Genomic DNA, 17,042 nt, shown 5'->3' with positions numbered 1-17,042 from the left:
CAAGAAATGTTTCTGAAGTACTTGTTGAGAGGGAGTTTGCTTAGAATAGGGTAGTTTTGTATAGGAATGTCAACAAAGGGGGAGATTCTAGGTATAAGTTTTGTACATTTTGTGTTGACATTTCCATAAAAAGCAGTGAAAGCATTGAAGAAGCCTACAAAGATCATCCAAACTGATCTGAGAGAATCCCTACAGGTAAATGTACTCTATGAGTCAGCACATGCACTGGGATTGTAATATGTGCTGCAACCCTCATGTTAGTCCTATGTTTTTAGGGAGTTTGTTTTTGGCAATCTTTGGTGTCAGTCCTAATTGACTTAGGACCTGTTCTTTTCAAAAGGAAATTGTCAGTTTAGGATCTGGTTACTTTATTTGAGAATATTTTGTGTTAGTCCAAATTGTTGAAAAATTAGTTTTGTCCTATATTCTTAAAGTCCAAGTTGGCAGGATTTGTTTTTTACTTTTCCTTATTTAGAAAATCTTGGTTGTTGTTTTATGTAATCGAAAGAGTATCTTGGCTAATTGAGTATTTGGTTATCTCCTCTATATATTCTGCAAAGTAGTGTTCATTTTGCATGCCTTGGGTGTGTCAATCAGTGTGCATCTTGCATGCTTAGAAAGAGTTCCATAGGAGTCCATGAAGCACTTGTTCCATATCTAAGTGTCTCATTGTTCATTCACTCATACATATTTGTTCTCTTGAGATCAGTAGAGAAGTGTAGATGCAAGCTGAGCGATAATTGAAGATCGTTCAAGTAAAGGAAGGAGTCAAGGTTCAACAAAAATACCTCTATATTTTGTCTAGTGTTTGTAGCTAAAAGAAGTGCTACTTGTGTTTGTAAGAAACGTATCCTTCATCATTAGTGGATTATTTTTACTTTTGGGTTCTCAAGAGTAAGAGCCCCGTAGTGTTTTTAATCTCAAAATTGAGATTTTCACTGCGTAACCAAAAGTGGTGGTGTTCTATGTAAATTTCGCTTTGCTAGTGTCGACCGCATAGACATTGTACAAGGCCTGCACTACTATCATTAGTACGAGAAATGATAAGCATAAATCAAGTTGTGAATAGAGTTTGCGTACTCGCATCATTGACTCCCGAGCCAGCCGCCGCTTCTCTTGCAGGGTGTTGTCCTTTGGTCGCACACGGTTAAGGTCAATGTCTTTTAGGTCCACCAACATGGACCGCATGAATCTCTCATCCGCCACCCCATATTCAGATAGTAATTGCTTAATGGGCTTTTTCGGGATTAGAGGCACCGATGATAGGAGCAATATTTTCTATGTTTTTAATGTCATTTTCTCTACATTTTACTTAGTTATTCTCATAACATTATCATTTCTAACTTAGATTTTGTTTTTAGGTAGTTTTGAGTCTAAAAAGGCAGACAAGGAGGAAATGACGCAAAAATGGAAAGAAATGGAGAAATGATGTTTTCCCATTCCTACTAGGGAAAGGAATCCCAGTTAAAGTAGGAATCCTGAGTCAAACAGGAATGAGCTCGGAAAAATGATGAGGAATGGCGAAAATGCAAGAGTCCTACTAGGAAACCTGTTGGCATTAGGAGTCCTGATGATACTAAGATACCTGGGGAAGCTAGGAGAGCATAAAGAACATTCATGAAGCTTCTACATGATGTCATGGACGACATGTGCAAGGCATGTGGCGGAAAAGCAATCAAGATTAGACAAAGAATCCTAATTGGATGCAAGATACGCATCAAAGTCAAATCCAATTCAAATTAGGAAATCTACCTGTGCAGATCAGTCAACTTCGATAGAGTCCTGAGAGCAGCTAAGAACGATCTAGATAATGATCTTTAAATTTTTGGAAAGCTACGGATTTCTAGTTTCCATAAATTTTTACAGTTCATCAATATCAATTTTTTAGAAGATGTTATGGCTGATTTAGTACACGAAGGTCAATCTGTTCGAGAATCTGTTATGCGCAAATAAAGAGAGTTTTGAACGTGAATATCTTTTGGATGAGTTTGGGAAGGTCTCTCCTCCATATTTGATTTTATTTTGACGATAAATTACAGCCATAATGACATGGACCAATGATAAAATTCAAGAGGAAATCTACATCAACACAAAGATGAAAATCGAATCAGAACTGAAGAAGGAGATCTAGGGTTGACGTCTAAAGCTTCTCTATATATACTTGTTGGTTGCATCACGAATATGAAAATAAGTGTAAATTTGTGTGATGTTACCTACTTCCAAGATTAGGAGGTTAAGTTTTAGTAAAAGGGAAAAGTAAGAGTATCGTACCCAAGAGATTGAGTAACTCTACCCTAAGCTAGATCACCGTGAAAAGAAACCTAGAAAACACATGTAAAGTCTATCTTTTTACAAATTAATAGTCCTGACCCTTTGGAAGCCAAAACTATCAATAATGATATTTACAATGGTAAAGTGGTGAATTGGCTTTGTTCATTTTTATTTCTATAAAGTAAAATAAATTACACAAAAATAAACTAAGCTAATAAAAATAAAATAGAGACTTTGTCAATGAGATAAATAGGGGCATAGGTTTTTGCACCTAGCCTCCCTCATGCATAAAATGTAACCCATTTTCTAATAACAACATGGTTTGATAAATTCCCCCTTGGTTTTCGCTAGAGAAACCGAGATACCAACTAATCATGCAACCTAACCATGTCGCTAAAGCAAAGCTAGATTACACAACCTTAGTCCCATTTATATTCGCTAAAACATAAAAGGGCTTTGATTCCGCAAAACCTAAGGCCTCTCGACTCTTAAACTCATGGCACCAAGCATTAATTTTAAGGTAAGAAACCCAAGCAATCTAGTTCTTCCCGTAAGAATAAGCTAGACCACCACCCTATTAGCTATACATGCTTCTCGGTTACAAAAGATTGTCAAGCTTAAGTTTCCAATTTCGTTAATTCCTACAACATGCTTCAAGGTGACATGCAAATCCAAAAACACATGTAGGAAAGCATTAAAGTAAAGTAGCTAAAGGATTCTACATGCATCACATTGTTTTATACATGAGTTATCCCTAGCCCCAAATTTATTCTACTCACAACCCATAGTTACATACATCAAAGTCATAAACATAATAAGCATCAAGCAAAAGAGAGGAAGAGTGGAGAAAGCGGTTGGTTACCAAACTAGCTCCCCTTGATGCAAAACTAGTGAGAGATGTTTCAAAGTGTATGTGGAAATTTCGGTTCTTTCAAACCCAAATTGCCATACAAATCCACAAAACTCTTAGAAACTTGAATAACAAAGGCTTGAGATGACAAAACTAAGGTGTGATTGATCAAAGATGTATAGACTCTTCGGTTTTAGAACAAAACCCAAGAAGCTATACACTTTTCTCTACACAAAAGCTAAGAACTAAGAACTGCATGATGAAGAACTATGGAAAATGGAGAGGAAATAAGATGAAATGGATGAAGGAATGTATGAAAAAAATCCAAATGAGGGGAGGGTGTTTTTATAGGCCAAAAGTGATGAATGGAGGGTGGAGATCAAAGGAAATGAAGGGCTAGATGTGATTGACAAATGTGTAAGTGATAGGAGCATAATGTGAAAACATTTATATATATTAATATTTCCTTACATTTTGTCACACTATTGCTCTTAATAGAAAGTATTAATGTTTGTTTTATTATTTTAGGATTCCTGTGGAGTGAAGGAGAAAATAAAGGAGAAAAGACGCATGAAAGGCGAAATCAGGAAATCTGCCTGTGCAGATCAGTCAAATTCGACAGAGCACTGAGAGCAGTTCAGAACGAACCAGATAATGATCTTTATATTTTTGGAAAGCCTCAGATGTCTAGTTTCCACAGATTTTTACGGTTCATCGATATTATTTTTCTAAAATAAGTTATGGCCAATTTAGTACAGGAAGGTCAAATTGCACGTGAATCTGGTATATAAAAAGCAAATTACAAGCAGAGTCGACCCAATTTAGTACAGCAAACTGAGAGAAAGATTGAGTCAAGCCAATAAAATAATTTCATGTCATCAAGATTGAGTCATCATCTTCAATTCGTATCCAAGTATGCTTGGGGAAGCCTTTAGACGTCATAAACTCTAGAATCTTCATGTAAATATAAATTCCTGTCAAAAACTAGATTCACGCGCAGTTTGACCTTCCTGTAAAATAAAGGAGAAAAGACGCATGAAAGGCGAAATCAGGAAATTGCCTGTGCAGATCAGTCAAATTCGACAGAGCACTGAGAGCAGTTCAGAACGAACCAGATAATGATCTTTATATTTTTGGAAAGCCTCGGATGTCTAGTTTCCACAGATTTTTACGGTTCATCGATATTATTTTTCTAGAATAAGTTATGACCAATTTAGTACAGGAAGGTCAAACTGCGCGTGAATCTGGTTTTTGACAGGAATTTATATTTACATGAAGATTCTAGAGTTTATGACGTCTAAAGGCTTCCCCAAGCATACTTGGATATGAATTGGAGATGATGACTCAATCTTGCCCGTGAAACCTCAAGCAAATTACAAGCAGAGTCGAAGAAGGAAACTAGGGCTGTGTATCCCCTATATAAAGAGCCTCTGCAACACAATGAAAAGGACTGCACCCTTCACCTTATCTTCTATCTGTCTTTGTTTTTCCTCCGCCACCATCCTTTTCTTTTTCTTTATTTATATGTTTTATTCTTTTGATTTTTAAGACAATGTATAACTAAATTACTTTTGTTAGGGGCGAGGTTTGAAGCCCTAAGATATGTTTTTGATAATATTTTGATTCTTAGTTTTGAAACTACTTTGTTATGAAATTGTTTATTTGGTTTTGATTTATGGATATCTCTTACTTGTTTATGTTCATGAATGCGTGCATAGAACATTATGAACTTGTAAGTGGGGCTAGAAATAGGTGTTTTAATCTCCTAAACGGTTAATAATACTTATTTCAATGGTAGTAAAACCTATAGGACAATAGGTGAAACCAAATAAAAAGGATTGCATGCTAGGTAGGCGTTCCACACTAGTTTTGCATACTTGTTTCGATCAAACTTCCACATGTGATTAATGCTTAGAATAAATTGTTGATAGGATAGCATTCTATACCGTGATTGTTTGTTCTAAAGGCTTAGTGATGGTGCATTCATCTTACTTAAGTAATCTAGGGAAGTAATAAGAACTTATACAGTGTGTTTCACGGTTTGTTCTTGATTGAAACCTTTTTCATGACTTAGTGATTGAAACTAGGATAATACATTTGTCTTGAGCATGTTTTGGTGGTGGATTTCCGAATCTCTAACATCTTCATTCATATCATTGTAAATCCCACATTGTTTTTATGTTTTACTTTAATTTTCTGTGTTACAAAACCTAAAACCCCCTTGTTACAATTTCATGTTCATTCATTCTTTCATTATTTTCGTATATACTTATTGTACATATCACCTATATCACATACCGCCAAGCATAAGCAACGACCTCTTAGGTGGGCCCCGCGACATGGCTAGTCCCGCCTACGACATGCATCCGGTAGACCGACACCCGAGCTACCTCGCCATGGTGGAGGTCAACCGGTACCTTGCTAGGAGGCCACCCTCCCATGCTCTCCAAGAGGCTTCAAGAGAAGCAATATATGTATTGTATCCCACATTGGAAATATAGAATAGATGGGGACTTCCTTTAGCTATAAGAGGAAGTCCTCCCCTTCTTAGAGATGGATGGATCCATGATCCCCAACTTGTATCACTACCAAAGGCTACTTGGCCTCACTACTAGTGGAAATATCTAAGTGGACGTAGCCTTGCCTCAAGGGCAAGGTGAACCACTATACATGCGGTGTCATCTCTCTCTCTCCCTATCATGTTCCTTAGTTACCGTATTCTTCAGTAGAAACATTGGCGCTAGAAGGAGGGTCCCTATGTTTGGGTATGAACCTCCGACCTTGGGTAAGGGTCATGTACGAGTACCATGACCTTCCGGGTACATGGGTACATGTAGGACACCCCACCCTCAACCTCACCCAAGCCTTCGAGCCATCCGGTACTATGAGCCATCCGTACTTGAGCCATTGGGTACACGAGTCGGCAGGAACTTACATATCCCCGCACGCTCTACTCCCAAGCTCCACTCTTCTCCGGGACTCATGAGTAGGCGGGTACGTGCAGGACCCCGCACCCTCATCACTCATCACTGATGTCATTTCTACCACCACCAGGGTCCAATTTCAGTAGTACCCGACCGGGACTCGTTGAGAAGATCCCGCTCTTGGTCATCTTCCAACATCCAATTTGTCTGGCGACTCTGATGCAGATAAATTTTCGAGCGGTAATCTCATCAACTCATTGGCAAGCGCGGCAGCAGCCTCATCTCTTCTCGGTAATCCCCAGATGAGAAATCCTTCATGCACACCCATACTCTGGTGGCTTCTTTTCTTCACCTCTCGGAGACTTAGCCTTGCATGCTTGGTAAGCCATCTCCCCGACCGAGACCTTCACCAACTCAATTCTCTCAAGCATCAAAGGTGATTCTGCTCAGGGCACCCGGGAAGGTTTGGACACCCAACCCACCCCGGTGATCATCACCATTATCTCGGTGACCCCTCATCGGCAACACCGTCCCGGCGACACCTTCACTTCCCAGCAGCAATTCACTAGGTACTCGGTAAGTCTACGTACCGGTACCCTGCATCCCATACCGCGAGCCCTTCATCAACGGGTACCGATGTCAATGAGTTCTTAAGGCCCATACTGGCACCCAGTACCCTAGTACCCGGTAACCTCAATTTCTGCTTCTAAACGCACGAACTCTGGTACCCGGAAGTGGAACTTCACCTCTCGACTGTCCTCAAACAGCCTCCTGTCTCATGCACACCGGTAAGAACTCAGCAGCTTGCTCACCGGCAGTCCTATGGACACAATCTTCTCCACACCCATCTCGGTAGACTCAGGCTTCAAGCCACCTATACCCCTGTTGATATCTCTGTTTCCGAACGTGCTTCCGGCACCCAAGAATCTTCTCTTGGCATCCGTGAACCGCCAGAACATTGTTTGCTGCATACCAAAATGTTCTCTTTACATCCAAACATCCTCTTTGGACACCCAGTTGCTACTATCTCTCTGTACCGAGCACAAAATGAATTCTCAAGAGGCTCCCAAATCCACTGTGCATTGCTCCCAGCAGCAATCGTCAACAAGCAAGCAGGAGATAAGTTCTTGTACTCTTATTACTTCGCACAATCATCAATAATCAACTAATCATGTGCCTATATCTGTTTGCTGCTCCTTGTGCATTTACTGCAGTTTCTCTTCCGAAACTAGACACATGGCTAATGCTTTCTTTGTTAGCTAAGAGTACTTTCGGTGTATTCATTTTACATTTTAATCCCTCACCAAGTGCAAGCTGCATTGCTCACCATGCGTAGCTTTTCAAATACAAGCTGCTATGTATATGTGTCTTCTTTTGCAGAGACCTGGCACATGAGAATATTGACATCTCATGAATTTTCAAAGTAAACTGTCAAAAGAGTACTTGCTCATCTTACATAGATGCCACATTTTGTCTTCATCTCTGCATAGTTTACTCACACATCTTGCAATCACTTAGAAGTATGCATGTGCAGTATGGGAATATTATGATCCCAACGACCTCTTATAAGCATGATAATCTTTGCCTCTCCGTGCCACGTTTCATGCAAGGATACATCCATGCACACTTACATGCTTTCTTTATTCTTACACATGCAAAATGGCTTCAGTAGGGACACCCCACTTGCTCCATTCTTATATTATCACAGGCTTCCTCTTGTTTCATGTTGGTACACAGTTTGGGACCATCTATGTCTCTTGCACACTACAAATTGTTGGGCATGATTTTCAATTATTAGAGCACATATAGTCCACCACTGCAACTCATAAATTGATTCAATGTACTTTCTCCATGCTCAATTATACAGGAACATGTGTTCCTTGTTAGTTTCTCATACTGATGGTTATCACCATAATCAATTCTCTCTGCCTATACGTGTTACCTACACATGCTGTACCACCACACTTTGACTCATAATTAATACTGTGCCCCATGGCCAACCATGTACCACTTAGACTCCAAGGCGCAATTCATAAACGTGAACTATCTTCCATGATCCATGATCAAACTTGCACATTTGCACCACACATCTATCACACATCAATATGGCACACTTGTTTTATTTCCATGATTTACCACAGCTTTCACTCAGTTATTGATCAATTGCTTACCATGGCTATCCATGATTACTATTGCCACACAATAGTTTCGGTCAATATATGTCATCCACCAATCATGATCAGTGATTTCTTGCCATGCTTATTTCATCTTCTCATTTCAAGGTTCGTCATTTCCATACTTACATCGGCAATTCAATCCCTCATGCTCTGAAAATCAATTCAAATGACCATTATATCTCTCATACGGTCATACCATATCAGAGTATAAAGCAAAATCTATGTGATTCATCAATTAAAGTATATAAGTTGCTAATCACTTATTATGTTGTCCCTTTGGAGGAAGCAAAATCGCTCTCAATCGGGCATTTTCTTGTGCATACAAGGCCATGAAGCGTCATGCTTGGACGACAACTCCAACATGATTTAGTTTTCGGGTCAATCCATTTGTCACCTCCTTCAAACGGCACAAGATAAGTTTTATTTTACGCTCTTTCAAGTTTGAGCTAATACAAATGCTTTACATGCTTCAATAATGATTTCTATAATCTAAGAATATGCCTACAACATTTGATACTTTCAATAGCATATTCATTGTGCCTATTTATTAATTTCATGCTTTAATTTAATTGCCCGTCAATTACAATTACTACATGCTAAACATACTACATGCATACATACGGTACTTTTAATGCGGCACTTGAAAATCCTTGCCCCGAGAGCGGTACCCCAACCGGGTTACGAGGCCAATGTCATCCTTCTACCCGGAGCCACGCCATCGGGTACCCCAACAGGGTAATAAGGCTACAACCATCATTCTACCCGGGGCCGGACCACCGGGTAAAGGAGGCCTACCGGCCCTCATTCAACCCCACCGGGTACACGAGGCTCAAGCCCTCATACGATCCTAATGGGTCAAGGAGACTCAAGCCCTCATGTGATCCCACCGGGTCACGACGCCATAGCCGTCATTTTACTCTAACGGGGTTCCAAAGCTACAGCCATCATTCTACCTGGGGCCTAAGGCCACCGGTTACCCCAACGGGGTTACATCATTCTACCCGGGGTCACACCACCGGGTAAAGGAGGCCTACCGGCCCTCATTCAACCCGGGGTTACATCATTCTACCCGGAGCCACGCCATCGGGTACCCCAACAGGGTAATAAGGCTACAACCATCATTCTACCCGGGGCCGGACCACCGGGTAAAGGAGGCCTACCGGCCCTCATTCAACCCCACCGGGTACACGAGGCTCAAGCCCTCATACGATCTTAATGGGTCAAGGAGACTCAAGCCCTCATGTGATCCCACCGGGTCACGACGCCATAGCCGTCATTTTACCCTAACGGGGTTCCAAAGCTACAGCCATCATTCTACCTGGGGCCTAAGGCCACCGGTTACCCCAACGGGGTTACATCATTCTACCCGGGGTCACACCACCGGGTAAAGGAGGCCTACCGGCCCTCATTCAACCCCATTGGGTTAAGGAGGCACAAACCCTCACTCTACCCCATCGGGTACCAGAGGGACCAAGCCCTCATGCTACGCCATCGGGTACACAAGGAAGCAAGCCTATACAATACCCCATCAAGTACCAAATTCGTTGTATGCGAGGCCTACAGGCCCTCATAAACCCTCTATTCGAGCGAGGTATCCCGACGGGATAACTAAAGGGTAGCTCCCTTACAAAAGCCAAGGTCCAGTCCCTTGCATCCAAATCCTTGCCCCGAGCGAGGTACCCCCAAGGGGTAAGCCAAGGTCCAATCCCTTGCTTTGGAGTCATCTCACCTCCCGAGCATTCTCCACACTTGGGGGACTTATTCATACCACTTATCACTAGGGGTAGTACCCGACCGGGACTATCATTGAGCTTCACGCTCCTACTTTCCGTGCTACGATCTATTAATGAAAATATTGAAATTTTTCACCTATTGTTGCTCCCAACAATTAAATTTCTTTTACATCCCATTAATAGGACCATAAGACCTAATTCACACAACCTACTGCTCGCTCAATATGAGCGATCGCAATTCTTACATTCATACTTGGGGGACTATCATGGTCTTGCCATAATCTCGCTAGTATGACACGTAACTTCGATACCGGGGCTTCATTCTTAGTCTCACCGGCATCGTCGAACATAATCTAAGTCTGAATTTCCGTTTTACTAACTGTGTGACTTGGGGGACTCGGCGAGTAACAACACTCCCGATCCTAACACATGTGCATCACGTGCATACAACATTTACATATCATTATGTCTTACCGTGTTCATCACACATCTTTGCATCATGCATCTCATAAACGTTCATGCACCAAGGTGCATTTAACACAAATGTCACTTCGATTGCCCTAGCGCAATCCGTATGCTTTTGTGCACTCTCATCATATTTGCAGGTACTAGCTTGATGAGGGCCCCGGGCCACCAACATACCCTTAGAGTCCCTTCTTACTTACCGAGTTGGGGGACTAGTATGGGTATGGCGTTCAACAAGGTCATCACTCATACTTGGCGGCATCACATTTAAACTCCCCAACCAAGAAGCGCCTCTTACTCGGGGACTTGGGGGACTTGTACATACCACCTATATCACATATCGCCAAGCATCAGCAACGACCTCTTAGGTGGGCCCCGCGACATGGCTAGTCCCGCCTACGACATGCATCCGGTAGACCGACACCCGAGCTACCTCGCCATGGTGGAGGTCGACCATGTGATGCCCCGGAAATTAGTAATTATTTTTCGAGGATTTTCCGGAATTTAAATTGTGGTTATTGGATGGTTTCGTGGCTCGTGGATGGAGCGGAAGTGTTTCGGATGAATTTGTATTCGAAAAGTGTGGATTTAGGGGGGGTTCAAGGTTGACTTTTGATACGTTGAAATTCTCCGAAAACTTCCTTCACGAAAGTTGTAGAGCGCGTCGATACGAGTTCTTGGACATGCGGAACGCGAGAATCGGAGTTTGTATGAGAAAGTTATGGCCATTGGAAGAAGTTTCCACTTTGGTATAAATAGAAGTTTCCCATTCGGGAAACTTACTATTTTCATTTGGTTTCCTCTTCCGGAAACCCTCAGTTTTTCTCTCTCTCTTCTCTCTCAACTGATACCTTCGGTATCTGGGTTTTTCGACTGACCCGACCCGAACCCGGTGATCCGACCCGGATTTTCCGGCGAGCTCCGGCGACGGCAGACCACCAGACGAGCCCAGATCGGTTCGCCTCCTCCGTGCGCTCCTCCCTGTGGTGTCCTCTTGCGCCGATTCATGGTGGAGGAAGTGTAGCTTGAGGATTTCCGACCCGCTCGGAAATCCTTGTTCCGACGTCGGCGGGGCTTCTAGCTAGGCTTGGGGAACTCAGAGCAGCCAAGCCTCCTTGATCGATACTTGGTGGTTGTTTGGATCGATTCACGTAAAACTTGGGTCAACTCGGATTGGATTACTGTTCACGGCTTGTGAGGTAGTTTTCGACCCTTTATGCTTGTTTTCTGACTTCGAGCTAGTTATGAGAATTCACAAGCATGCTTAGATGAAGCTTTTTGATGTTGGGAGTTTTGTGAAATAATGAGTTTTTGGCCGGCGGCAGTGCGCCACCGCCTGTGGCGGCGTTCCGGTGGTGTTCCGGCCATGTAAGGAACTGTTTCTGGTACTATATATGTTCTACTCGTTGATACGAGCGTTTCGATATATAATATGCAGATTTTGGAGTTCGTATGAAATTGTTATAATTTTTACGGTTTCATACCGGTTGATTTATTCGATCCTTGAGGATTTAAGCATCGGATCGACTTGTGGCTTGGACACATCGATCGTGGAAGTGTTCCGGAGACTTTGGGAGGTCTCGGATGTGGTTTCGCCTCGATTGGCGTCACCTTGGGAATTTTGGTTCGATTTAGGGTTTCGAACGTTATTCCTTGTGATTCGATAACTGAATCAGAGTTGTGTTTCCTTAGGTACTTGACGAAGTACTCTTTGGACGGCTATTGTTGGTATTAGTAAGCATTCCTGAGCGAATGACTACATATATATATATATTTACATGAAATATATATATTCTTGTGGATGGTATTTGATGAATAATATGCATGATGATGCTTATATTATTGTTGAATGTGACTTTTCATGGAAACAATATTGTGGAAAAAGATGTTTTCTATTGTTGAAATGTATTGAGTTTGATGTTACATTTTTGAGTCAAGCGTGACTCATTTAAATGTATTGGTCTTTGTTCCAAGGGTCACAGATGGTGAGCAGGGATAGGAAAGTCGAAATTAGATATTTGTAACGTTTTAGGTCAGGTGTGACTTACTTAACGTTTGACTTTGAGACCAGAAGGGGTCTAAAGATCATATGTCACATATGGTGACAGGTTGCAGATGGCGACCTTGATGTTTGATTTCATGATCAGACGGGGTCTGAAATCATATGTCACAGATGGTGACAGGTTGCAGATGGTGACCAAGGCAGGAAATAGGAAATCACGTCCTTGGTAGGACGAGTGATTACGATTTCAATAGAGCTCTAGTCTGTCTACCGTGTATTGTTTCTTGATTGAAACGTGATTTGTTTATTGATTTAAACGTGATTTGAGTGAGTTTATCTCGTGATTTGTGTGAATTTATCCCGTGATTTGTTTATTGATTTAAACGTGATTTGAGTGAGTTTATCTCGTGACTGGTGCGGGCTTTTATCCCGTGATTTTGCGTGAGTTGTTTTGAGTTACTCATACGGGCTTGCAAAAGCTTACCGGGTTTGTTGTGTGACAACCCGGTGCACTATTCAAACGGTGTAGGGGTTAACCTTGCAGGTCAGGGTGATCGTGGCTGAAGCTGAGGTGGCTTGTTGGCAGCAGAACGGGTAGGAAGCATATTTGGTTGGCCTTGCCATTTTTATGACTTCCGTTGTGTAGTAAACTCTGAGGAGCAGTTACGTTTTATATTGTGTTGGCAATTTAATTCGTAAGCTTATGTAATATATGACTCTGTGGTCGGGTCAATATTGACATTGTGGGTTCATGGCATCAATGTGTATGTAGTTTGAAAAGGAAAAAGTTTCCAGGTATTTTGTATTGATGGCTGAACGATCACGCATGTATAATTATGGGGTTATATATCGATTTTTAATTGTGTTAAAAATCAGGGGCGTGACAGACCAGTACCTTGCTAGGAGGCCACCCTCCCATGCTCTCCAAGAGGCTTCAAGAGAAGCAATATATGTATTGTATCCCACATAGGAAATATAGAATAGATGGGGACTTCCTTTAGCTATAAGAGGAAGTCCTCCCCTTCTTAGAGATGGATGGATCCATGATCCCCAACTTGTATCACTACCAAAGGCTACTTGGCCTCACTACTAGTGGAAATATCTAAGTGGACGTAGCCTTGCCTCAAGGGCAAGGTGAACCACTATACATGCGGTGTCATCTCTCTCTATCTCCCTATCATGCTCCTTAGTTACCATATTCTTCAGTAGAAACACTTAAATTCATACTTTGATTCTTTATTTGTTACATAATTACTTGTGTACCCTCAATCCCCGGCTTGAACGATCCCTACTTATTCTATACTAACAACTACAATTTTGCAGGGTTAAGTTGAGAGCTTGTTTTTAGCGTATCAGTAAGCACAAAATGTGGATCTAGTCTTTGACTCCACATAAAAATGACCTAGAAAGCCCATAGATATTTTGGTGGAGGAGAAAAAGTAAGGGTAGAAGGCTCATTGTGTAAGGGAATAAGGTAATAAATGGGAGATAAAGGTGTAAGGTGTAAGAATGTGACCACTTGTCATCTTTCAAATTTTGAATTTCAAAATCACCTAGACCTAAAGTCTCTAAACCTAGTCAGCTCTTCCTTGTCCTCCACACATGGTCTTGGCCTGAAATGTCCAGAATCCGGCGTTGACCTCCGTTGACTTCTTTTTCGTCCATTTGACACTTTCTTCTCTTTTCTTCCTTCACTTAGATCTCCACCAAGACTTCTGAATTGGCCTCTGACTTCTTCATACCAAATGTTCCTCCATGACTGTAGATCATCTTGGTAAAATTTCAGAGCTTAGTTCATCGTGGTGTGGCCGAAAATGCTGCCGGAAATGGAAGAGAGAAAAGTGGGTTGTGGTTTTTTTAAAAAATTTTTTAATAAAAATATATTTTGTAAATGTCTTAATTATCCTTGTGAATTAATTAATTCTCAAAGTTTATTAATCTTCTAGGGTCAATTCTGTCAAAATTTTAAATTTTGGTTGACAAAGTCTCTTCTCTTAATAATAGTATAGATATGGGATTGTGAAAACTGAATATTTTTGCAAAAGGAAATTTGACATGTGCATATTTAATTATGCAAAACAGAACCTGCCAAAGCAGAACCATAAAGTCAGCCAAGCTAGTCTGAGTCGGCGCACTTCACCAACCCCCACTAGGCCTGGGCTCAGGTCGGGCCGGGCCCGAAAATCAGTAAAACCGAGACCGAGACCGAGAATATCGGTTCGGGCCGGTTCGGGCTTTTTTCGAAATGAAAACCGACAGAAACTGAACCGGTTCGGGCTTTCGGGCTTTTCGGGCTTTTTTCGGGCCCAATTTCCAGTTCAAGAATGTTTGCCAGTTTTCCCTGTTTTCCAAATACAATTCTGCACCCTGTCATTTGCCACTCATTTTGGTACCTGGAAGACTAGAATGCATATCCAATTATCTCATTAACATAACAGTAATCATGCATTATTACAAATTTATATAGTTTACAACACAAACTCACAAATACATTGTCCATTGTCCAACAGAAAACAATCCAACTTATTCAATCATTTCAACTATGTGTTCAATCATTTGAAATTCAAAGTTTGAATGGTACTACAACTGTAACAGAAACGTGAACACAATCCTCCCGTTTTGCACAAAATCACAAATTGCTGCTCGGCCGGCTCCCATGCTCAACAGGTCTAGAACTCCATGACAACTCCAACTTGCAGCTCTGCATTCACATTTCAAAGCTGATCAATTTACAAAGTTGAAGAGAGAAACAGAAAAAGTAACTGAGAAACCCAGTTAAGATACTTATGTGTATAAAAATGAAGCACTCTAATTTTAATACTAAGCGCAGTAGACTTTCTGGGTAGCCACCTCATCCAGACACAATTTCCTAGTAAAACTAGGCATATCTTATTGATCTTATCCAAGGACATATATATATAAATATATATATATATATATATATATATATATATATATATATATATATATATATATATATTACTGGAAATGACATGCACCCTCAACAATACCCAATTAAGACCAAATGAACAGAACCCAGAATTGCATTTGTAATTCCAAGTCTAAATTCTTCAAAAAAAAAAAAAAAGGGCTTCCAAGTAAAACCTTGCTGGGGAGCAGCAATGGATGCGGTATATGAAAAAGTAAAGAGAAACCCAGATCGGTAAATTTACCTCGCTTGTCGACGACGTCGAGGGAGCAGTGGACGATGTGGTGGAGAGAGAGAGACTGGAGAGAGAGGTTGACACTGGAGATCGTCAGATCGAGACTGAGATTTGGGGCTGAGTCACTGAGATTTGGGGCTGAGAATCTGAGATTGAGATGGTATCGAGTATCGACGGTATCGACGGCAAAGAGATTGAGATGGTATCGACGACAAAGAGAGGGAGGCTAAGGGAGTATCGACGATTCGACGGTATCGACTATCGAGTATCGACGCGACGACGGCAAAGAGAGGGACTGAGGGAGTACTTGAGACTGGAGAGTGGATAGGGCTGGACTAAAGAGTAAAGGCCTCGGTCCTTTAGCTTTAGGAGTAGGGTTGTTCACTTGTTTATATATATTTTTTTATATTTAACTTATTATTATAACACCCAATCATGGACTGACATGTGGCAACTGCTACAGTATTCGGGTCGGTTCGGGCTTTCGGGCCCTGAAAATATGGAACCTGAGACCGAACCAAAGATTTCAATTTGGGTCGGGCTTTAGACCGAACCGAAAATTTCTATTCTAAAACCGAACCGATTCGGGCTTTTTCACTCGGTTCGGGTCGGGTCCTCGGTCTTTCGGGTCCGGACACCCAGCCCTAACCCCCACCCCATTTTTCCGCTCCTCACTCTTTTCAGTCACCTAAATAGGATAAAGGTAATTAAAGGTTTTTTTTTCCCACTGGAAAACCATACTCATGACCTCGATTGTTGTTCAGACCCTTCGCTTCTCTGTAACTTCATGGCGGCTCCGGCTAATCAGCTGCCGTGCTTGCTGCTTCTATCTTGTTCGGCCGGAGGCTATTCTCAGTGTCCTTCGCCGTCTCCGGCACCGCTAGCGACATCCTTCATGGCTAATTCGGTAATATCATCATCATCATCCTTGGACGTTAAGTCGTTCATTCCGATCTCGCAATCATCGTCTTCCTGTTCGACGACGGCTTCCAATTCGTTTCTTCCTCATCAAAACCGGTTCACCGGCGCCGACTAGTACTTGAACTACTAGGAAAACGACCGGTGGTGGTGATCTTGTGGCGGCGGCAACTTCGGAATCGTCAGAATCATTTGCGACTTCGGAATTGGTGTGGCGATTGATTCTAGAGAGAGAGAGAGAGAGAGAGAGAGAGAGAGAGAGAGAGAAAGAGATAGGAGAGAGGGCATTTGTAATTCATTAATTATATCGAGGGTAAAATTGTCATTTTGTCTTAAATTGTGTTATTGGGGTAAGTGAGATAGTTTTAGTCTATTTTGGTGCTTTGGGTCAAGGATCCATCAGAATTTCACGTGAAGCCCATCAACTTGATTAACAAGAGTGAGTCTTTTACTTATCAAATATGTGCTTCTAAGCCAAGAGACCAATATTGCGGGGCATAATTGCTTGATGTATATATATTATTTCTTCCCTTTAGCT

Source organism: Rosa rugosa, chromosome 4, assembly GCF_958449725.1.
Source record: "Rosa rugosa chromosome 4, drRosRugo1.1, whole genome shotgun sequence".
In the NCBI taxonomy this organism is placed as follows: domain Eukaryota; kingdom Viridiplantae; phylum Streptophyta; class Magnoliopsida; order Rosales; family Rosaceae; genus Rosa; species Rosa rugosa.
The sequence above is the reverse complement of the archived record's forward strand: the minus strand, read 5'-3'. Positions refer to the sequence as shown.